We start from the raw sequence: 15,026 nt of genomic DNA on the forward strand, positions 1-15,026 counted from the left end.
AATCCAATGATACCCACCTTTTACCATATTCCGAAGCTGCATAAGAACAATTTGGACCCACCAGGCAGACCTATAGTGTCTTCTTTGAACAGTTTGACAGAACATTTATCGATGTTCATTAACCATTTCTTGTTCTTTCATGTAGTACAACTTCAGTCATACATCAAAGACACTAAGGATTTTTTGAACAAAATAAGTACGATGGAATGGGACTCAACCTATCTGCTAATGGTTTTGGACATAACAAGTCTATATACATGCATTGAGCATGAACATGGCATCAGGGCTACGAAAATGTACCTAGAAAAGCGTCAACTGCGATATGTGGAACATAACGAAATGTTGATAGAGTGTTTGGAGTTCTGTCTGGAGAATAATTTTTTCCTTTTTGAAAATCAACATTACAGACAAAGATCGGGTACGGCGATGGGCACCTGCTTCGCACCCAGCTACGCAAATTTATTTGTGGGCTGGTGGGAGGAGCAGGTGCCCAGAACCTCTACCGGACAACATGGTGGTAAAGTGGTGGAATGGTATAGGTATATCGATGATTTATTTATTGTGTGGCAGGGAACAATGGAGTCAGCATACAACTACATCGATATCCTGAATAACAACAATCTCAATCTGCACTTCTCAGGTACAGTGAGTCCGGTGGCAGCGGACTATCTGGACCTCCGAGTGTTTATTGATGGAGGGAGAATACACACGGCACTATACCGTAAAACCACTGCAGGTAACTCGACCCTGTTTGCCACCAGTAACCATCCACCAAAACTTATCCAAAGCATCCCGTATGGGGAACTGCTTAGATTAAAAAGGAACAGCACTAGGGAAAGTGACTTCGAGGCGGCTGCCTCGGAGTGCGTAGCCAGATTTGCGGTGAGAGGGTATAAATCTCAGACCCTTGAAAAAACCTTGCAGAAGGTTAGAAAGATCCCTAGAGATAAACTTCTGATGGAGAAACCCATACAGGGTGATGATGTTGGCAAGGGGAAATTCCGGATGGTTACCCCCTACTCCTCAGAGGCAAACCATCTGAAACGTATGCTGAGAAAAAACTGGCATATCTTAAAAACCGACAGTGTCATTGGGGAGGACATTCCAGCCTATCCTCTGGTGACCTTTAAGAAGGCAAGGTCACTACGAGACATGCTGGTAAAGAGCCACCTAGAAAAAATCCCAGACCGAAGGAGTACTCTAAAAGAGATGAAGGGATTCTTTCCCTGTAACCGATGCAAAGCATGCTCAAATAGCAGAAGGGTTCTGTCATATAATATACCTGAGGTTGAAAGATCACGGAATATAACCAAATTCTTGACCTGTACTACTCCCTTTGCTGTATACTGTCTGGTGTGTCCCTGCGGGCTGCGCTATATAGGCAGTACTATACACCAACTTAAAATCAGGATCCTAGAACATCTAAGAGCGATTGACAAAAAAGATGCTGCATACCCTGTAGCACGTCATTTTGCAGAATGCCACCAAAGTGATAGGAATAAATTACAATACTTTGGCCTTGATCAGGTTCCTGTAAACATTAGGGGAGGTAACAGAATACGTAGACTTAGGAGACTAGAGTCACGGTATATTATAGACCTAGGGACGAAGTACCCGAAAGGATTAAACAGCGGGGAGGAACTGGTAGTCCACATAGGCCTATAGATGACATGAGCTCCATGCAGATAACTTTGGGCTACATCATTAATCTGAATATGTATTAATTTCTGCAACCTGTTGTTTTCTGAAAATCTGTAATCATGTGATCATAAATCGAGTGAATGAAATATATGATTAATATCGGGGTAACAAGAGGGGACGTAAGCCGATACACGGCGTGATTTGCATAGATATATAAGTGTCTAGGGGTGCCTAAGAGGTAATTGCTTCTTAAGTATTTACTTGTATGCCGATACACGGCTTCATATATTTAGAGGCGTTCCCTGTCAAGCGATATATTGTTTATTTAATGTTGATTTAAAGGATATCATGTTATATTAACTTTAATATTGCAGACTCAATGATTTAGTATATATGTATATATGAAATGCACCGTTACAAAATGGCACCCATGTTATCAATTGCAATGTTGGTCCCTTCTTGATTTTCATGCCCCATGATCTCGCTTTTAAACATGCCCCTTCTGTTGTGTTATTGACACCGAGGAAGGCTATCGCCGAAACGCGTCTGTTTTTGTTTGCGGGAAGCAGCCAATAAAGAACGACTTCAATGTCCCCCGTGAGTGCGGTAATTTCTTTGAAAAGTGAGAGAAATTGGAGCGCAAATTTAACAGCGGTTTCCACTACCGCTAACCGCACCCGCCCGAGAGTGCCTCGTTGGAACAGTGGAAACTGAGCGAGGATATATATATATTTACTGAAAAAACCATAGGTTTCAGGGGCGTTATAGTTAGCTGGACTTTTGACTCGTACAAAACCATTGAAATTCCCCCGTTATAGTTAGTTCAGCTAACTATAACTCGCGCGCCAGCAATGCACTGCTGATGACGTCACATATTACATCACTCATGACATGGTCAGTGACATCACTCATGACATCACTGATGACATCTCAAATGACGTCACTGATGACATCATCCAGTGAATGTGTGTTTTTCTGAAAATTACATATGTATATCTCAAGGTCGATGGAAGAATAAATGGGTATATAAGTGTCTAAATGGATGATTTGTTTTTGAAAAATTGATTGTATAACTGACTGATTAAGTGTATCTTAGTGAATACATGGCTTAGTGAGTAATGTTTAAATGTGTAAATATCTGTATCAGTCTCTCACTTTGTGTATAAGTGGCTGCATGGGTTGATGAGTAGCTACATGAGTGTCTATATAGGTTATTAGTTGGTTTTTTGAGTATCAGAATGAGTGTCTGAGTATCTGTATGGTTCGTGGGGGGAATTACGTAGTGCATAGGTGCATGAATGAGTCACTGTTTGTATGTGTTGAAGACAGCATGTGTGCAGGACTGTATGGGTGGATGAGTGTGTGCATGGGTGTGTTAGTGAGTGATAGACTGTCTCAATAGTGTCTTTATGAGTAACAACATATGTTTTAAACTAGTATATGTGACTATTGGTGTATATAAGTGAGTATATGTGAGAGTGAGAGATTGAAAGAGTTCCTGTATGAATAAGTATGTGTTTCTATAAGTGATTGTTTAAAAGACTAAGTATGTGTAAGTTTCTGTAGAAGTAAGTGTGGTGGTGTGTGTATAACTGTATATGCAAGAAAATGGATGTTTGATTCTTTATTAGCATGAGTGACTATGTGTGTGAGTAACTCTATGGATGAGTGGCGTTGTGTAACAGGATGTATAGGTGTGTGAGTACATATGATGAGTGAGTACATGTATGAGTGACTGTATAGGACTGTTGGTGAATGAGTGGATGTGTATGTGGATCTTAGAATTACTGAATAGGTTGTTGTAACTGGTATTGGTATGTCTATTGTCTTGAACATTGTAGTTTCTATTTTTGAATGTGTGTATCAAAGGTTATATTAGGGGAAGAGGAGGTCTGCCACTCTATCATAAGGATGATGTCATCAGTGATGTCATTAGTGATGTCCTTTGAGATGTCATCAGTGATGTCATGAGTGATGTCACTGACCATGTCATGAGTGATGTAATATGTGACGTCATCAGCAGTGCATTGCGGGCGCGCGAGTTATAGTTAGCTGAACTAACTATAACGGGGGAATTTCAATGGTTTTGTACAAGTGAAAAGTCCAGCTACCTATAACGCCCCTGAAACCTATGGTTTTTTCAGTGAATTTCTAAGGTTTTTTAAATGCTAATTCCTAACTATAACGTGCCTGAAACCTATGGTTTTTTCAGTGAATTTCAAAGGTTTTTTAAATGCTAATTTCTAACTATGCCTACAGAGATAGGACATGTGAAGAAAGAAGTAAAAACGCACAGAAAGAAAAAAAAGAAATGCAGAAAGAAGCAACAGAAGTCCTCAAAGATGAAGAAAAGTGCAGGAAGAAGGACAACGTGCAGAACGAACAAACAGAAGAGCAGAAAGAAGCCTTGTTGCAAAATCATCCTGTACCCTCAACTTTTTCAGACGGATACTGGTGGTCACTGAGTCTGACTAACCAGTCCTAGAGCCAGTGCTATGTTAAAAGACACTCAGAATACAGTGAAAACACCTACATACACTAGGGAACACTATGCGTTGGGGTCCCCCTGTGATCAGCAATACCTCCTCTGTAAGCCCCTAGTATATAATAGGGCAAGGGATTAAAACTACATCTTAAAAAGCGCCACAGGGCGTGTTTGCACACGTCACCTCAGGCCCCGTCCCCTCACTCCCCCACTGTGTAAACACGCCCTGTGGCCGTTTTAAGTTGGGAGATTAAGTCCCCTTGAATACTGAGGGTCCCTAGGGTCCAACTAGACCACTACGTACCTCCAGTAAGCGCCACAGAGCTGCATTGCAGAAAGATGTAAAAAGGGGCACGGCCTAGACCACCTCTCTGCAATGCAGCGGAGTGGTGCTTACTGGAAGCACCTGGTGGGCTAGTTGGCCCCCAGGGTCCCTCAGGATTGAAGGGGAATTATATCCCCAACTTAAAACGCGCCACAGGGCGTGTTTGCACACGTTAACTCAGGCCCGTCCCCTCCCTTCACCACTGTGTAAACACGCCCTGTGGCCGTTTTTAGTTGGGAGATTAAGTTCATTTGAATCCTGAGGGTCCCTAGGGTCCAACTAGCCCACTAGGTACCTCCAGTATGCGCCACAGAGCTGCGTTGCAGAGAGGTGTAAAAAGTGGCACGGCCTGGACCATCTCTCTGCAACGCAGCTCAGTGGCGCTTACTGGAAGCACCTGGTGGGCTAGTTAGCCCCCAGGGGCCCTCAGGATTGAAGGGGAATTATTTCCCCAACTTAAAACGCGCCACAGGGCTTGTTTGCACACGTTAACTCAGGCCCCGTCCCCTCCCTTCACCACTGTGTAAACACGCCCTGTGGCCGTTTTTAGTTGGGAGATTAAGTTAATTTGAATCCTGAGGGTTCCTAGAGTCCAACTAGCCCACTAGGTACCTCCAGTATGCGCCACAGAGCTGCGTTGCAGAGAGGTGTAAAAAGTGGCACGGCCTGGACCACCTCTCTGCAACGCAGCTCAGTGGCGCTTACTGGAAGCACCTGGTGGGCTAGTTAGCCCCCAGGGGCCCTCAGGATTGAAGGGGAATTATTTCGCCAACTTAAAACGCGCCATAGGGCGTGTTTGCACACGTCACCTCAGGCCCCGTCCCCTTCCTTCCCCACTGTGTAAACATGCCCTGTGGCTGTTTTTTAAGTTGGGAGATTAAGTCCCCTTGAATCCTGAGGATCCTTAGGGGCAAAATAGCCCACTAGGTACGTCCAGTAAGCGCCATTGCAGAGAGGTGTAAAAAGGGGCACGGCCTGCACCACCTCTCTGCAACGCAGAGCAGTGGCACTTACTGGAAGCACCTGGTGGGCTAGTTGGCCCCCAGGGTCCCTCAGGATTGAAAGGGAATTATTTCCCCAACTTAAAACGCGCCACAGGGCGCGTTTGCACACGTCACCTCAGGCCCCTTCCCCTCCCTTCACCACTGTGTAAACGCGCCCTGTGGCCGTTCTAAGTTGAGAGATTAAGTCCCCTTGAATCCTAAGGGTCCCTAGGGTCAAACTAGCCCACTAGGTACCTCCAGTAAGCGCCGCAGAGCTGCGTTGGATAGAGGTGTAAAAAGGGGCGTGGCCTCAGAACACCTGTCTGCAACGCAGCTCCCTGGCGCACACTGGAGATACCTGTTGGGCTAGTTGGCCCTCAGGGACCCTCAGTATTGAAGGGGAATTAATTCCCCAACTTACAACTGGCCAGGGGGCACGTTTGCAGAGTGCTGCAAGGAGGGGGCGTGGCCTCCAGTGCGATGCCGGTCTTTTATTTATTTTATTTTTTTAAGAAGGAGGGCTGTGTGGCCCCCCTTCTTTTTCTAATTTACTGGCCCTGGGGACCCCATCCCCCAGGGCCTGCACCCTAATTGTTTTTGTTGAAAAAAATTAATTTGGCCCTCCCAAGGCCTTAATCGGCCCCGGGGACCCCAACCCCCGGGTCATGGCATTTTTTTTATTTAAATTCTTTAGGAGGGGGCTGCGTTGCCCCCCTCCTCAGGCCACTTATGGCTCCGGGGACCCCATCCCCCAGGGCCGGCCTTTGGTTTTTAATATTTTAAAAATATATATATTTATAGAAACACCTAGGACATGCTGGACAAACCTTATGTACCTATCACCATGACGATTTGCGTGATATTCAATAAAAGGCGACTATGTATAGAATGAATCCACATGGAATGTATTTACACCGCTAGTGAAGCTCTGACGTGTCTGACGCCCTACCGTGCCTAATCCCGGAGCCCCCGCCGGTGGACACTCTCCAAGTAGACACCCTTGTCGTTTATTTATACAAACATGGGTAGCTATTGACGGGCACATTTAATATACACGCACACCAAGCCATTCAAAGGGGATTAGACAAAAATTCGACCAAACTATGCAAGAAACCCCCCTCACAGTTAATAAAAAACACATCCACTGCCGGATGTGTAATACTTTTTATTTTACTCTCTGGAAAGGAGACGAACCTCACTTGAGAGTCACAGCGTGCTCCTGGCTCAGCCCAATGCTGTGTTACACCCACTAGTGCCCACTGATTGCCTCACACCTCTGTGTTGTATTCCACCAGCTAGTGCGTATGCTATGACACTCTCTAGCCCATGTGCACTGTAACACCACCCCGTGAATATGTCATGCCACACTTGCCTTCGCACGGGTTATATTGCCCCATCTAACATGCCTTCCTCGATGTGTATGTTATAACGCACAGCGCTATGCCATACATATTACAATCTGTGATCCATATCTTTGTCACAGTGCATATGCAACGTTACACTCCCCAGCACATATTTTATATTACAACTTTAGAGACTAGTTATGTTACACTACACTGCCCTGTGCATATTACACTCAAAGGCGCATATCGCATAACACGCGCTAGTGCCTGTGCTATCTCGCGCTCTCCAATGAATCTGTCATTGCGCACAATGTATTGCATATTATATTTCACGCCCCGGTTCATCTTATATCACACTTTTTGGTGCATAGTTTATACCATATACTACATCTAGTTTTCATTTTCAATCGTGCTCTCAGGACTATGTTCTATATAACACTGCGTCCACCTACCCTTTTCACGGGCATTACATTTTGCGATGGGGGTGGAGGGTCAGGGGGTGTTTCTGCCAAGTGAGCCCGGAGTCACAGTCACAAACGTCCTCTTCTTCCTGAATAAAAGTGAGATTATGCTGCATACTTGTTCATATTTTAAGTAGTTCGCACAGACACACATTTTAAAAACTATAAAGTTCCTAATACCCACCTTCTCTGAACAGTTAGCTTGCTGCCCCATCCACCTCCTCCCTATCCTCTGTTGTCTGAATCCATGGACTAGCCTCCTCCCTCCTGCCATGCATGGTCTGATGTGCTGCCACTGCCCTCCATTTAGCATGATGTACCAGTCCACTCCTCCTGCCCTCCATTGCCCAATTCTATGGCCCATCATTGACCTCCTGCTTAGCCTCTGTGCTTAGCTTGTTGCCCCTATTCTCCTTCCCCCTGCCCTCCGATGTCTTTGTGCATGCCCCTGCTCCATCCTTTTTGCCCACTATGTTCCATGGACCTGCCACTCCTATCTACTCTGAGTGTTCTGTTGAGCTGCCACTCCCCTCCCACCTGCCTAGCATTGTCAGATGACTGTAACCTGTCCCTGCCACCTCCACCCTGCCTGTCCACATGCCATGCCCCTATCCCCTTCCTCCTGTCCTCCATGGTCCTTTTTATTGCCACACCCTTCTGCCCTCCCTGATCTGTTGTGCTGCAACTGCTCCTCCTGCCTGCCCCGCGCGGTCTGTTGTGAGGCCCCTTCCCCTGAACTTTCTTGTCTGTGCCCAGGTCCTGACCCTCCCTTCTATCCTCCATGGTCCTTTGTGCATGCTCCTGCACCCTCCTTCTTGCCCATCATAGCCATTGTGCTGCCACTAACCCTCCCGCTTGCCATGCATGGTCTTCTGTGCTGCCATTGCCCCTCCCACCTTCCCTGTACGGTCATCTAGCTGCCCCATACACCCTCCCACCTTCCCTCCATGGTCTGTATGTATGCCACCATAGTCTCATTGTTGCTCTCCATGGTGTGTCTTGTTTCTAGTGCCCATCCTGCCTGACCTCCATGGTCATCTTGCTGCTCCTGCCCTGCCACCTTGCCCCCAGCCCTCTGTTTCCATGTGCAGACCCCCTATTCCCTCCCTCCTGGCTTGTCTGTTCCATTGTAATGCCCCTGATCCGTCCCTCCTGCCCTTTATGGTCTGTTATGCTGCAGCTTTCTCTCCTGTCTGTCCATTATGGTCAGCTAGCTACCATTGCCTCTTTCCCATCTGTTCTCTGTTGTCCATGTGCATGGTCCTGTCCCCTCCCTATTGCTCTCTATGGATTGTTGTGCTGCACTCCCGTACCGCATGCGCTGTGTGGTGTATTGTGCTGCTGCAAACCCTGATGCCTGCCCTGTAGGGTCAGTTTGGTGCACCTCTCCATGTCCCTCCTGTCCTCTGTTATCCGAGTCCATGTCCCTACCCCAATTCCTCCTGCCTACCATGATTCAATGTACCGTACTTGCGAACAATTTGAACTTGGTAAGAGGGAGATTTTGAAAAAAAACTGGGGTATTGATTTTCCCCTTTGAGTTACATTGAAAAAGAGGAGATTGTAGACAGGAGACAGATCAAATAAAGCCCATTTGAGCTTAAAAACATTGGACGTTTCCTGGCTGAAACGGGTCTGTTGGCATGTATGGTTGTACTACCACTGCCTCTTCCTTCTGCCCACAATGGTCTATTATATTGCCACAGCCTCTCTTGTCAGTCCTGTATTGTTGTTTTTTTGCCCCTGCCCCCTTTCCACTGCCCTCCATAGTCTGTTGTGCTGCCACTGCCCTTCCTGCCTGCCCAGTGTGGTCAAATTATTGCCTCTGCACTCTCCTACCTGCCTTCAATTTTCAGAGTCCATGCCCCTGGCCTCTGCCTCTCAACAGTATCCCAATGAACAACTAGATTGCTAACATTCTATATTTATTACAAAAGTGTGGAACGCCTGACGTCATCTTGATGTAATCAAAACTGTAATACCTAGAGTATTTCCTTTAGAAATTACATATATGAGAGGGTCTTATTTGCATCAAAATTATGGTTAGTGCTCTAAAAAACTAAAATGAGGACATATTTTCTGAGTTTTCAAATAGCGGCAAAGAACTTTTAAATTATTTGTAATCTTTATGTTTTTTTATCCAGTTGACCACTTGATTAAATGTTGCACCTTGGCGAGAGGATGTGGTGTTACTTCCAGAGCTGCAGACTTTGCAACTGGGGAACCAGGTTGGAGTTTCTGCTTCAGCTCAACATTCTGTGATTGTGGTCAAATCACTTAATCTCCCCATGTCCACAACCAAAATGAATTTGATCTTGTGTGATGTAACCAATGCTCATGTAAAGCATTCCAATACCTGACAAGTCTGCACTATATAAAACTGCAAATACACAAAAAATAAGTGTTTTGCACACTTCTGTCATTGGGCTACATGTGGGCTACATCTGGGTGATATTTGTGCTGCATTTAGGCTCTTTTGTGTCTGGTGGCCATCTTGGGAGATTTATTTGTTATGAAGTTTCCTAATTTCCTCATTTACTGCAGTCTCCTCAGTAGGAAATACTTTCAGTTTTTTACTTGGTTCCATCAAGAAGGCATTCAGATGTGTCACACATTTGCCATAAATTCTGAATGTTAGCACTCTAGTTGCTCATGAGATCACTGTAGTAAAGCTACTGCTCACCAGGGAAGTCTGCTGCTGGTATTAAAAGTGCATGTTTCAGTCTGCATATCAGAATTTTTTAATGACATAGAAGAGGATTTGAGAAGTCAAAATGTGCCCTAAGTTTTCTTTCTGCAGCACTAATCATAATTTCTATGGCAACATGAATCCCCTCATCGTGTTCCTTTGTAAATTAAATGTTTTAAGTGTTACCACTTTATTCCATTCAAGATAGCTTCAGGTGTGCCATACTTTAGTCATAAGTAAGACTGTTAGCGCTCTAGTTGTTCGTTAGAACACTCTGGGACATTCTGTCATTGGGCTATACTTGGGCTACATCTGGGTGATATTTGGGATACATTTGGGCTCTTTTGTCTCTGGTGGCCATTTTGGGAGACTTATTTGTTATGATGTTTCCTAATTTCCTCATTTACTACAGTCTCCTCAGTAGGAAATACTTTCAGTTTTTTACTTTGATTCCATCAAGAAGGCATTCAGATGTGTCACAAATTTGCCATAAATTCAGAATGTTAGCACTCTAGTTACTTATTAGATCACTGTAGTAAAGCTACTGCTCACCAGGGAAGTCTGCTGCTGGTATTGAAAGAGCATGTTTCAGTCTGCATGTCAGAATTTTTTAATGAAATAGAAGAGGATTTGAGAAGTCACTCAAAATGTGCCCTAATTTTTCTTTCTGCAGCACTAATCATACTTTCTATGGCAAAATGAACCCCCTCATGTTGTTCCTTTTTAAATTAATGTTTTAAGAATTACCACTTTATTCCAACCAAGATGGCTTCAGGTGTGCCATACGTTTGTCATAAGTAGGACTGTTAGCGCTCTAGTTGTTCTTTAGAACACTCTGGGAAGCTGCAGTAGAACACAAAGGAATCAACTGACAGTCTCTGCCCTTGTTGGATGTACATGTTTTACTGAGAATGTCAGACTTCATTCTCACATGACTAAGAAAGATAATGTGAATTTACAGAAAATGTGCTCTCAGTTAGCTTATAGATCACCTTCCAAACCTCTGTGGGAAAAGCATGAGAAAATAGTTTTCTCTCAAACATGATTCATGATATCACAGCAGAAGGCTTTTTCACATGGTAAAATCACCTTAGAACACACCACAATTCCTAAAATGAGTATGGTACAATCAACAAATGATTTATAATGCAACTAAAGTCTTAAAACCTTCTAATAACTGCAATGCTTTTTAATGAGGTGCTATCATGTATATTGGTCCCAAGATGGCTGCTAACACTTCTTGGATGAAGTGCTGACAGCCAATCAGATCTCACGATGAGATGTGTGGTTAGGTTCCGCCCAGATATGTATGTGATTTTACTTTTGATTTTCTCAGGAGCTACTGAATGGATTTACACCATTTAAGCAAAAGGCACATGCCTGACCTGAGGACAGCCTCTTTGCCAAATTTCAAGTAATTCTGTTCAGCCGTTCGGGCTGTACCTTCGACTAAATGTCCTATGGGAAAATTCATGGGGAAAAAGCGTTTTGGGACCCCCCGTTTTTCTCAGCCCCCGCTTGACGAATCACCCCGAGACTTTCAGGGTAGGAGCTTATCGGAGCGCCCCATTAGTTTTGAAAATTTCACGAAGATAAGTCAACCGGCGCCAAAGTTATTCAAAATTGAATTTTCAGATTTCCTATGGGAACTCGGTCCTAACTATAACTATCTACTGGCGACCGCCAGTAGATAAAATATATATATATATGCGCACAGTGAAAAACCAGAAAAAAAAATAAAAAATATATACATAACTTAGCATTTAAAAAACCGTACAAATTCACTGAAAAAACCATAGGTTTCACACACGTTATAGTTAGGATTTAGCATTTAAAAAACCTTGCAAATTCACTTAAAAAACCATAGGTTTCACACATGTTATAGTTAGCTGTACATTTCACTCGTAAAAAAACCAATGAAATTCCACGTTATAGTTAGATCAGGTAACTATAACTTGCGCGACCGCAATCCACAATGTGTCATTTCAGATCTCATCATTGATGTGATGAGTGATGTCACTGACCATGTCATGAGTGATGTAATATGTGACATCATCAGCAGTTTATAGTTACCTGATCTAACTATAACGTGGAATTTCATTGGTTTTATACAAGTGAAATGTACAGCTAACTATAACATGTGTGAAACCTATGGTTTTTTAAGTGAATATATATATATATATATATATATATATATATATATATATATATATATAGATATATATTACCTACTGGCGGTCGCCAGGAGGTAGTTATAGTTAGGACCACGTTTCCATAGGAAATCCGCAACATTCTATTTTGAATAACTTTGGCGCCGGTCGACGAATCCTCGCGAATTTTTCAAAATAGGTGGGGCGCTACGCTCCGCTCCTACCCTGAAAGTCTCGGGGGGATTCGTCAAGCGGGGGCTGAGATAAAAGGGGGGTCCCAAAACGCGTTTTTCCCATGCATTTTTCCATAGGACCTTTAGACAGGGCTACAGCCCGTACGGCTGAACAGAATTACTAGAAATTTGGCAGAGAGGTAGTCCTCAGGTCAAGGAAGTGCCTTTTGTAGGTTTGGTGTAAATCTGTTCAGTAGATTCTGAGAAAATAGCCTTTAAATCAATATATATATCTGAGCCAGCTTACGGTGCGCTTACGGTACGCTTACCGTACGCGTACGGTGGCGTGCGCGAGCGCGATTCTGATTGGCTCTTAGATCTTAGTAAACATTCGAATCGGCCGAAACCAGGAAGCGGCGGCCGCCATTTTCTCTCTCGCACTGAGAGTGATTTCTAAAATATAAAGCCCAAAAACATGTAAAGGGGCTGTTTAGACAGCTCCCACACACATAGCCATGTTGAGGGAGTCCCCAAAGATCCCCCAAGGCCAAAAACGTAATTTTTATTTTTTCGGTAATTTCGCCGATTACGCTTACCGTACGCGTACGGTAAAAAATTAAAAAAAAAAAAAAATTATCCACACTCTCTCCACCCCGTGTGCAATTGGTGCCCGCAGGGCACCAATTGAGCATGGCTTATTAGATATGAGATAAACTAAAATATTTAAAAAAAAATTAATAAAAAAAAAAATTATCCACACTCTCTCCACCCCGTGTGCAAATGGTGCCCGAAGGCCACCATTTGTGCATGGCTTATAAAATATACGAAAAATTAAAATATTACCTTTCAAAACGAAGTGCATCATATGTCCTCCAAGTGCGCACGGTGCGCAAAGCGCATCGTGCGTACATGGCCCATCTAGCGTAACGTGGGCATGCGGTGCGCGTAGCGCACCGCGTGCCCACCGTGCGTGCACGGCACTAACTGCGTAAAGTGGGCGCGCGGTGCGTGAAGCGCACCGCGTGCTCACTGTGCGCGCACGGTGCGCGAAGCGCACCGTGCGCGCACGGAACGAACTGCGTTAAGTGGGCGCGCACGCCACGAATGGCGTAAAGTAACTTAGCATTTAAAAAACCGTACAAATTCACTGAAAAAACCTTAGGTTTCACACACGTTATAGTTAGGAATTAGCATTTAAAAAACCTTGCAAATTCACTAAAAAAAACCATAGGTTTCACACATGTTATAGTTAGCGGAAATTTTACTGATAAAAAACCAATGAAATTCCCCCGTTATAGTTAGTGCAGGCAACTATAACTCACGCGACCGCAATCTTCTGCTGATGACATATGTGTCTTTATGAAAAAAAAATATTTGTAATATATGTATAGCTAAAAATGTATGGAAGAAGACATGGGCAAATAAGTGTCTAAATACAGTATTAGCATCAGCAGAGGATTGCGGTCGCGTGAGTTATAGTTGCCTGCACTAACTATAACGGGGGAATTTCATTGGTTTTTTATCAGTAAAATTTCCGCTAACTATAACATGTGTGAAACCTATGGTTTTTTCAGTGAATTATATATATATATATATATATATATATATATATATATATATATATATATATATATATATATATTTTTTTTTTCTTTTTCACTAAAAAAAATAAAGGTTACAGGGACATTAAGCTAGGCTCAGATTTCACTCATATAAAACCAGTGAAATTTAGCCATTATAGTTAGTGAGTTAACTATGACTTGCGCCCCGCAATGCACTGCTTATGACCTGAAATATTACATCACTCGAGACATGGTCAGGGACATTATTGATGACATCACTGATGAGGAGGCCCTCAGGAGTAAAGTGGAATTCATTCCCCAACCAGTAGTGTGCCAGAAGGCGCATCTGTAGAGTGGTAGAGAGAGGGGGTGTGTCTTGCAGAAGACCTCTCAGCAATCTCCCTGTGTGGAACTTACTGGAGGTAACAGGAGGACTTGCTGGCCCCCAAGGACTCTCTGGAGCCAAGGGGACTTCATTCCCAAACCAGCAGCACACCAGGAGGTGCGTTTGCAGAGTGGTGGAGAAAAGGGGCAGAGACTCTAGCGAGTTGCTGGGCTTTTTTTTTGTTTTTGTTTTCTTTTTTAGGGAAGGGGAGCTGCGTGGCCACCCTCCCCAGGCCAAGTTCGGCCCCAGGGACCCCATCCCCCGGGGCCTGGCCACTTTAAAAAAGATTTATCGGAAAAGAGGGGAGTGGGGCTGATTTCAGCCGGGGCTCAGCCTTTATAAAATAAATTATACTAGGGCAGGGTGGCCATGCAGCCCCCATCTCCGGGGCCAATTTTGACCCTGTGGACCCCATTCCCCTGGGGTCTGGCCTTTTACAAATGGGGAGTGGGGCTGTGCTTCCCCCTCCCCGGGCCAAATTGGGCCCCAGGGACCCCATCCTCGGGCCTGCTTATTTAAAGTGGGTGCCTCCAGGGCATTTCCTCACCAGTGGGACTGTGGGGGGAGCCTGAAGGTCCCCGAAGTCCTTGCCGGCTCTCTGCTTCCTGTGGGAGCTGGCATTGCATTTAGATAGAGGGAGCTGCTGAACATGCAGATCCCTCTGTCCAAAAGCAATTCCACTCTGCCTCGAGTAAGCTTGAACATTTTACATATGCTTGCTTACTCGAAGCAGAGCAGCATTTGCTATGGCTTGGCGAGAGCACCAAACAGCAATGTCTTGCTGGTGGGTACCCCGGGACATTGCTGGAGCTGGCCCAGGAGGAGGGGT

At 44.4% G+C, this 15,026-nt stretch overlaps 1 protein-coding gene across 1 annotated transcript in view; it reads right to left on the minus strand.

Annotated features, from left to right (window-relative positions):
- Nucleotides 1–15,026, minus strand: part of FBN2 (fibrillin 2) — a 969,744-nt gene that overhangs the window by 442,363 nt on the left and 512,355 nt on the right. The window lies entirely within an intron of this gene.

Source organism: Triturus cristatus, chromosome 2_1 (genome assembly GCF_964204655.1).
Source record: "Triturus cristatus chromosome 2_1, aTriCri1.1, whole genome shotgun sequence".
NCBI classification, from domain to species: Eukaryota; Metazoa; Chordata; class Amphibia; order Caudata; family Salamandridae; genus Triturus; species Triturus cristatus.